This window comes from Marmota flaviventris, chromosome 4 (assembly GCF_047511675.1).
Source record: "Marmota flaviventris isolate mMarFla1 chromosome 4, mMarFla1.hap1, whole genome shotgun sequence".
In the NCBI taxonomy this organism is placed as follows: Eukaryota; Metazoa; Chordata; class Mammalia; order Rodentia; family Sciuridae; genus Marmota; species Marmota flaviventris.
This window is the reverse complement of record NC_092501.1, coordinates 28398587-28405674: the sequence shown is the minus strand read 5'-3', so window position 1 is coordinate 28405674 and position 7088 is coordinate 28398587. Positions and strand designations below refer to the sequence as shown.

Here is a 7088-nt window from a genome sequence, read left to right as displayed (position 1 = left end):
TTGACCGTCCCCGCCGGGTGTTTCCCCCAGAAAGAAATGTGGATGTGCTCCCTGCCTTGGTTGCTGACAGGAAGATCTTTCTAAAAATGAGCGATGATCACGAATCCCTTTCTGCCGCTCTTCTAGTTTGAGAATTTTGCTCCGCAGTTCCTTACAGAGAGGGTCTTGGTCCTCAAGGACCTTCAGGAACCCTAAGGAAGGGGCTGGAGTCCTGGCTCATCGGCAGAGGGCTTGCCTAGCACACATGAGGCACTGGGTTCCATCCTCAGCTGTGTCCATCTACAACTAAAAAAAATGTTTCCAAAAAACCCTTCCTCAGCAGCTGTCTTCCCACTCATGCACTGGGCCAGATATTGCTGTCATTTTGTCAGGCTATTCCTTTCCCTGAGAGTCTTTCGACGCCAGTCTCCTTCTGCACCTATTGTGTGACCTTGAAGACCAACACCAAATGTCAAGCCTCCCCTTAACCCTCATTCTAGTCAAAATTGTTTTCCTGTGCTTCTGTGCTTTGTTGGCCATATTACAATTTTAGGAAATATCCTTATGGTGAGGAACCTGGCTCCAGAGCCAGACTGCCTGAGTTTGCATTCTGGTTATCTCTTACTAACTCAAGCAAGTTTAGGCAAGTTATTTAACCTCTTTGTTCCAGCTGTGTGAAGTGGAAATAATAATATTTTCCTCAGGGTTGTTGTGGGAATTATGTGAGTTAATACACATTAAGTGTTTAGTTGCATATAATAAGCACCCTACAAATGTTAACTATTGTTATTGCACATCTGCCTCACCCCATGTAGATGCTTTTTGGCCAGGGATTTAACCTGTATAAGTCCCCCTCTGTTTCTTGTACTTACTAACAACAAATGCTGGAGTTAGTTCTCTTGTTGTCTCTGAAGAAAACAATGTTATAGACTCTAATCATCAGATAATATGACAAATCTTAAAATGAATTTTCCATTCAAAGTATAAGCCAAAGTACTTAGTGTAACACCTGCTGACCTTTTGTATCATCTACTTCTTTTTTGGAAACTTTGCCTCTGGTTCTAAAGGTAACTGCCCTCAGTGTTTCATTAATAACAGTTTCCTCCACAGATTGCAAGGTAGCACTGAAGGTCAAATGACAATGAACTTTTGGTGCCTCCAAAGGCAGAGGCAGAGGGTAACTGCTGAGAGGGGTGTTCCACAACCTTGCCCTCCCAGAATTTGATTTATAAGTATGATCTTCACAGTATTGGCCAACAATATCCTGGTCACTCTCTGCGTCATTCCCAGCAAGAAAAACAAGCCTAGCTTGCCTAAATACTGTCAGTTGTGCTAAGACTAAATAAAACTTATTGACAGAGTAATCAGCTCCATAATCAAGCCAATGCTGATAGGGACAAAGTGTCATATGAAGTTGTTTTTTTTTTGTTTGTTTTTTTTCATGTCCCCATAATATCCACTCTGAATTTTAGAAAGGACAGTAACTGAGGATGGGTAGGACAAGGAGAGAATCCTATATATCATATGGGATCCAAGTCTCCAACTCTTTTCCTCAGGAATGAAAGGATTTTAGAGATGAAGTTTAGTACTGTTCTGTCTTGAGCCCTGTAGTCTGCCCCCTTAAGTAAAATACCAGTCTTGAAATAAACAAAATGCCTTCTAGGTCATGGCTAAATTTAACACTTAGAATTGACTCAACACTGCCTCCTTGCTGAAACAAAAGACTCACAGAATCTAATACCATACAATCAGGTAGGCAGCCTGGTAAAGTGGCTAGGGAATGGGCAGTAAGGGTCAGAAGAGAAAGGGGCTGGCATTCTTATTGCTTCCTGACTTCCTTGAAACGATCTGTTCAAGCATTCTGCCTACTATATTCCTTCTGACTTGTTTCCCTCTTCTCACAAGAACTAGAAAACAGGAACTAAGAGCCCACACAGCAACAGCTATATCTGTAATGAATTTCCTTAGATATACACTCTTGGAAATCTGAAACCTTCAGGGCTGTTCCAGAACATAAGAGGCAGGACAGCAGTGGGCACTGCCTGGTCCTCTAAGCAAATTCACACCAGCTTATTTTACTCAGTCTTGCCCCTGCGAATACCCAGGAGGTCTACTAAACTTAGGAACAAGTCAGGGGAAGGAGGAGTTGACACTTTTTGCACTCAAGTACATAATGCTTTGGGGATGGTTATATTTGGGCCTATGCTGTCGCTAAGGGTAAGGTATTATTTGGAAACTGAGTTGTAGGCTGAACAAATATTTCTTTTAAAAAACAAAGTTTTTTATGGCTATGGTGGTACATGTCTCTAATCCCAGCTACTCAGGAAGCTGAAGCAGGAGGATCAAAAATTGGAGGTTAGCCTTGGTGATTTAGTGAGACTCTGTCTAAAAGTAAAAATAATTATTTCTCTATTTTTGTAGAATTTTCTTTTTAATCCTATGGACAAAACACTTTTCTTTACTGAATTCTTTTAATTCTGGAGAAAAATAGGCCTTTTCCAACAAAAAACTTTGTAATATAATTGATAAATGACTGTCAATTTCTAAAAAAAAAAAAAATGGGGGGGGGCGGGGGGCTGGGGATGTAGCTCAGTGGTAGAATGCTTGTCTTGCATGTGTGATGTCCTGGGTTCAAGTTTAGTTCTGGGGGGAAAATACTATAAAAGAACTGTTCAAGGGGCTGGGGTTGTGGCTCAGTGGTAGAGTGCTTGCCTAGCATGTGTGAGGCACTGGGTTCAATTCTCAGCACTGCATATAAATAAATTAATTAAATAAAGGCCCATCAATAACTAAAAATACATATAAAATTTTTTTAAAAAAGATAGAAATCCACCCAAGCGTTATAGTATAGCCAGGTGTGGTGGTACATGCCTCTAATCCCATTGGCTCAGAAGGCTAAGGCAGTAGGATGCCAAGTTCAAAGCCAGCCTTAGCATCTTAGCAAGGCTCTAAGCAACTCAGTGAGACCCCATCTCTATATAAGATATAACAAAAGGGCTAGGATGTAACTCAGTGGTTAAGTGCCCCTGGATTCAATCCCCAGTACCAAAAGGAAAGAAAAGAAAAGAGTCATAGTGTGGCTAAATAGTGGGCGGTAAGAGCCCCACTCAGGGGTTATTTTTCTCCCACTGTAATAAGGATTCTCTTGATGATGAACCTGTTTGCTGATCAACCTCTATGCCAAAATTCACTAGCTTATATCCTGGGTGAGTCTCGATGAAATCCTATCTCCTTGATTCTCTACCTCCCTCCCTTATGTATGACCCCTTTCCCGACCTAAACACATGGACTGGACCAAGAGAGGATTCTTGCTTCCTGTCTCATAGAAAGGCATATCTGAGTCCTGGAATGAACAAAGTCTAAGGTTAGTTCTTGAACTGGGAACCCACCTATGCATAACTTTATTTAAAGTTACTGAGCTGGGCATGGTGATGTGTGCCTATAAATTCCCAGCTACTGGGGAGCCTGAAGCAGGAGGATCATGAGATTAAAGGCCAGCCTCAACAACTTAGTGAGACCTTGTCTCAAAATAAAAACAACCGGGGATTTAAATCAGTGGTAAAGCGTCTCTGGGTTCACATTTCCTAAAAATGGGTGGCAGGGGGAGGTGCTGAGATTTTTAACAGATATCAATAGGACTCAGAACTTTTGATGGTTTCACCTAAGTGTTTATTGCAATTAATTTCCAGGGCATCATTTAGAAAGTGTTGTGCTGTAGAGTTTTTGTACTTTACTTTAGAAACAGTCTAGCATAATGGTTAAAAGCATGGCCTCTGGAACTGAATTTCTTCTGTATACCTCAGTTTCCTCATCTATAACATGAGGATAATAATTCAACACCATGGTTTTGTCATGAAGATTAAATGAATTCATATAATTAAATGATTTCATGTAAAACTCTTTAAACTATATCTGATACTTAATAAAACTTCAATAAGTATTTGAGCTTCCCACTTCTCCTCCTCCTCTTCCTCCTTATCCTCATCATCATCATGGATATTGTTTCCAAGCACTTGGCTTTGATACTTATTTATTTTTTTAAATGAATGATAAGCCACATAGGGTTGGGCCTGAAATAAAATTGTAACTTTGCTTCTTACTAGTTTTGAAACTCTGAGTAAATTACTCATATGTCAGTTTTGGTATTCCTACCTGTAAATTGTAATACATATATGTATCTATGTAATACACATGTATATATGCATATATATAATACATGTTTATATGTATATGTGTGTGTGTGTGTGTGTAATACACATGTATATGTAGACAGGGGGATATACACATAGTTGTAGAAACTACGATTATTGTCACAGATATTACATTTACTGCCTAACTGTGGGGTAATAGGCTAACTCTCTTTGAAATCTATCTGATCTGGCCTCTTTCAGGCATGCACTCCAAAATATTTTTTAAATGAAAAAGAAAGCAGAAAAGACAATTTTTAAAGTATCTAAAATCCTAAAAAAAAAACAAACAAACAACTTTGTAGATACCTGTAAATTCCCAAAGCAATTTAAAGGTAATAAGACCATATAATTAATTAATTTGCAAGTGTGTTAATACTAGCCCTTTATATTCTATACTGCCTTTTTCTGAAGAATAAAAAGTGTTTTAGAGCCTTATCTATGGGATTTGATGTCTCGTAGGAAGTTCTTTGCTCCCAGATGTGGATCCTTGGGCTTCTTTACTTGGTAGTGCAGCATCAGGCACCATGGAAAGGTAAGGAGATTCCCCTTGGAAGATGGACCATTCCAAGTCCATCCACCCCACAGCCTTTCTGGGGCTACAAGGTTGGCATGACTCACATTGTATGCCAGGATCCAAAGTGAACAAGAAGGAAATTGTGAAGGCTGTGACCACTGTGGAGACACCATGTGGAGCAATTGTAGGAATTGTGTGTTCTATGGAAACTCTGGAGGCCTCAGGACCTTCAAGACCATCTTTGCAGAGTACATTAGTGCACACGCGATCACTTACATAAGAACTGGCATAGACCTAAGAAGAAGGCCTTCACCAAATTCTGCAAGAAATGGCAAGATGACAGGGACAAGAAGCAGCTAAAGAAGGACTTCAGCAGCTTGAAGTACTGCCAGATCATCTGCATTATTGCCCACCCCCAGATGCACCTGCTTACTATATGCCAGAAGGCCCACCTGATGGAGATCCAGGTGATTAAGGGATATTGTGGCCCATAAACTTGACTGATTTCAGGAGAGGCTGGAGCAGCATGTCCCCATGAACCAGGTGCTTGGGCAGGATAAGATAATCAATGTCACTGGGGTGACCAAAGGCAAATGCTACAAAGGAGTCACCAGTTGCTGGCACATCAAGAAACTGCCCCATAAGACCCACTGAGGGTTGTGCAAGATTACCTTATTGGAGCATGACACCCTGCCCATATGGCCTTCTCTATGGCAAAGGTTGGACAGAAGGCTACCGTCACCACACTGAGATCAACAAGATCTACAAGAATGATCAAGGCTACCTTATCAAGGACAGCAAACTGATCAAGAACAATGCCTCCACTGACGATATCTGTCTGAAAAGAGCGTCAACCCTCTGGGTGGTTTTATCCACAATGAAGTGACCCGATGACTTTGTCATCCTGAAAGTCTGTGTGGTGGGATCCAAGAAGCAGTTGCTCACCTTCCCCATGTCCTTGCTGATAAGGCACAGAACTAAAGAAGATCAACCTTAAGTTCATAGTCACCAATTCCAAGTTTGGCCACAGCCAATTCTAGACAATGGAGGAGAAAAAAAAAGTGTTCATGGGACCACTTTAAAAAGACAGGATTGAGAAGGAAGAAGGTGCTTAATGTCAGGGACAGGTTGTGCAGTTGGCAGGATCTTAATAAAAGTTGTTTTCCAGTGGGGGAGAAAAAGTGTTTTTGAAACACAATTCCACTCTACTCAGAACAGCAGAGTAGCTGTCATCTCTACTCAAAAACAAAAACAAACAAAAAACACAAAGAAAGAAATGGAGGGCTGGAGTTGTGGCTCAGCGGTAGACAGCTCGCCTAGCATGTGCGAGGCCCTGGGTTCAATCCTCAGCACCACATAAAAATAAATAAATAAATAAAGATATTGTATCCAACTAAAAAAATAAATATTAAAAAAAGAAAAAGAAATGGATTACCTGAGCAAAAAAGCAAATGAAGACACTCCAATTCACAAAAGAATGGGAAGGCTATAGGCCTTAAAGTCAGAAAAGATCTCCCCCTCCTTGCCCTGCTCCCTAAACCATCTATCACAGATAGTGTCTTGCTGCTAAAGCAAAGTCTTAAGCTTTATCCCTCTAAGTTGTGATGTCCTTTGCAGGGGAAGGGCTGTCCTGAAATCCCTGGCTTTGGTACAAGATAAATATAAATGAAGAAATAAGGAAAGAAGCAAATTCAATGTGTTTGCCAAGAACACACTGTCTTTAAAACATGTGAAAAATGGTTTAGAGCAATGTAGCAGATTGTCAATCTTGCCCAAAACCAGCAGGATTTATTTTTAACACTTTTAACATCCAGCAGTAGAGGGCAGCACTATCCTTCTTTTTCAAAATGCTAAGCCCCTGACAGTTGTATCTGTGTGTTAGCTATAACCGGACACACTTTGGGGGTAGGGTTGGGAGTGGGGAGGAACAGAGGCTTTTTCTTACTGTTTGGGTGATAAATAATTTCAGAGCTTATATTGCCTTGAAGTGGTAGAAAAGGTAATTGGTGAAAAGCACAGGTTTTAGTTGTCCTGCTGGCTCTGGATATGGTTTCTACAAAGGTAAACAGAAGCTTGACCCTGGGTAATCAGATAGGGTTATTGTGTGAACACACCTAATGTTCCTGTACTTTCTGGATAGAAGTCAACCTATGAAGTAGCAGGATGTGGTTTTTTAAATGTGTGTAAGGCATGTGGGCTTAGCCCCAATGACTGCTTCTGAATTATTACTATCTTTATTCTGATCCATGTGTTCCTTTCTGACATACCTGGGTCAGATCAGAACTATCTCAACAATAGCACATATGTTATGATTTTGAAGAATGATGTCAGACATTATGAGTAAGGAACATCTAACAACAAAAGGGCTACGTGTAAAGCAGTGGAATTGAATACTTTTATGCTAG

At 40.5% G+C, this 7088-nt stretch overlaps 1 pseudogene; it reads left to right on the top strand.

Annotated features, from left to right (window-relative positions):
* Positions 1 to 4617: 4617 nt before the first annotated feature.
* On the top strand, positions 4618 to 5798 carry LOC114088705 (large ribosomal subunit protein uL3 pseudogene; annotated as a pseudogene).
* Positions 5799 to 7088: the final 1290 nt, after the last annotated feature.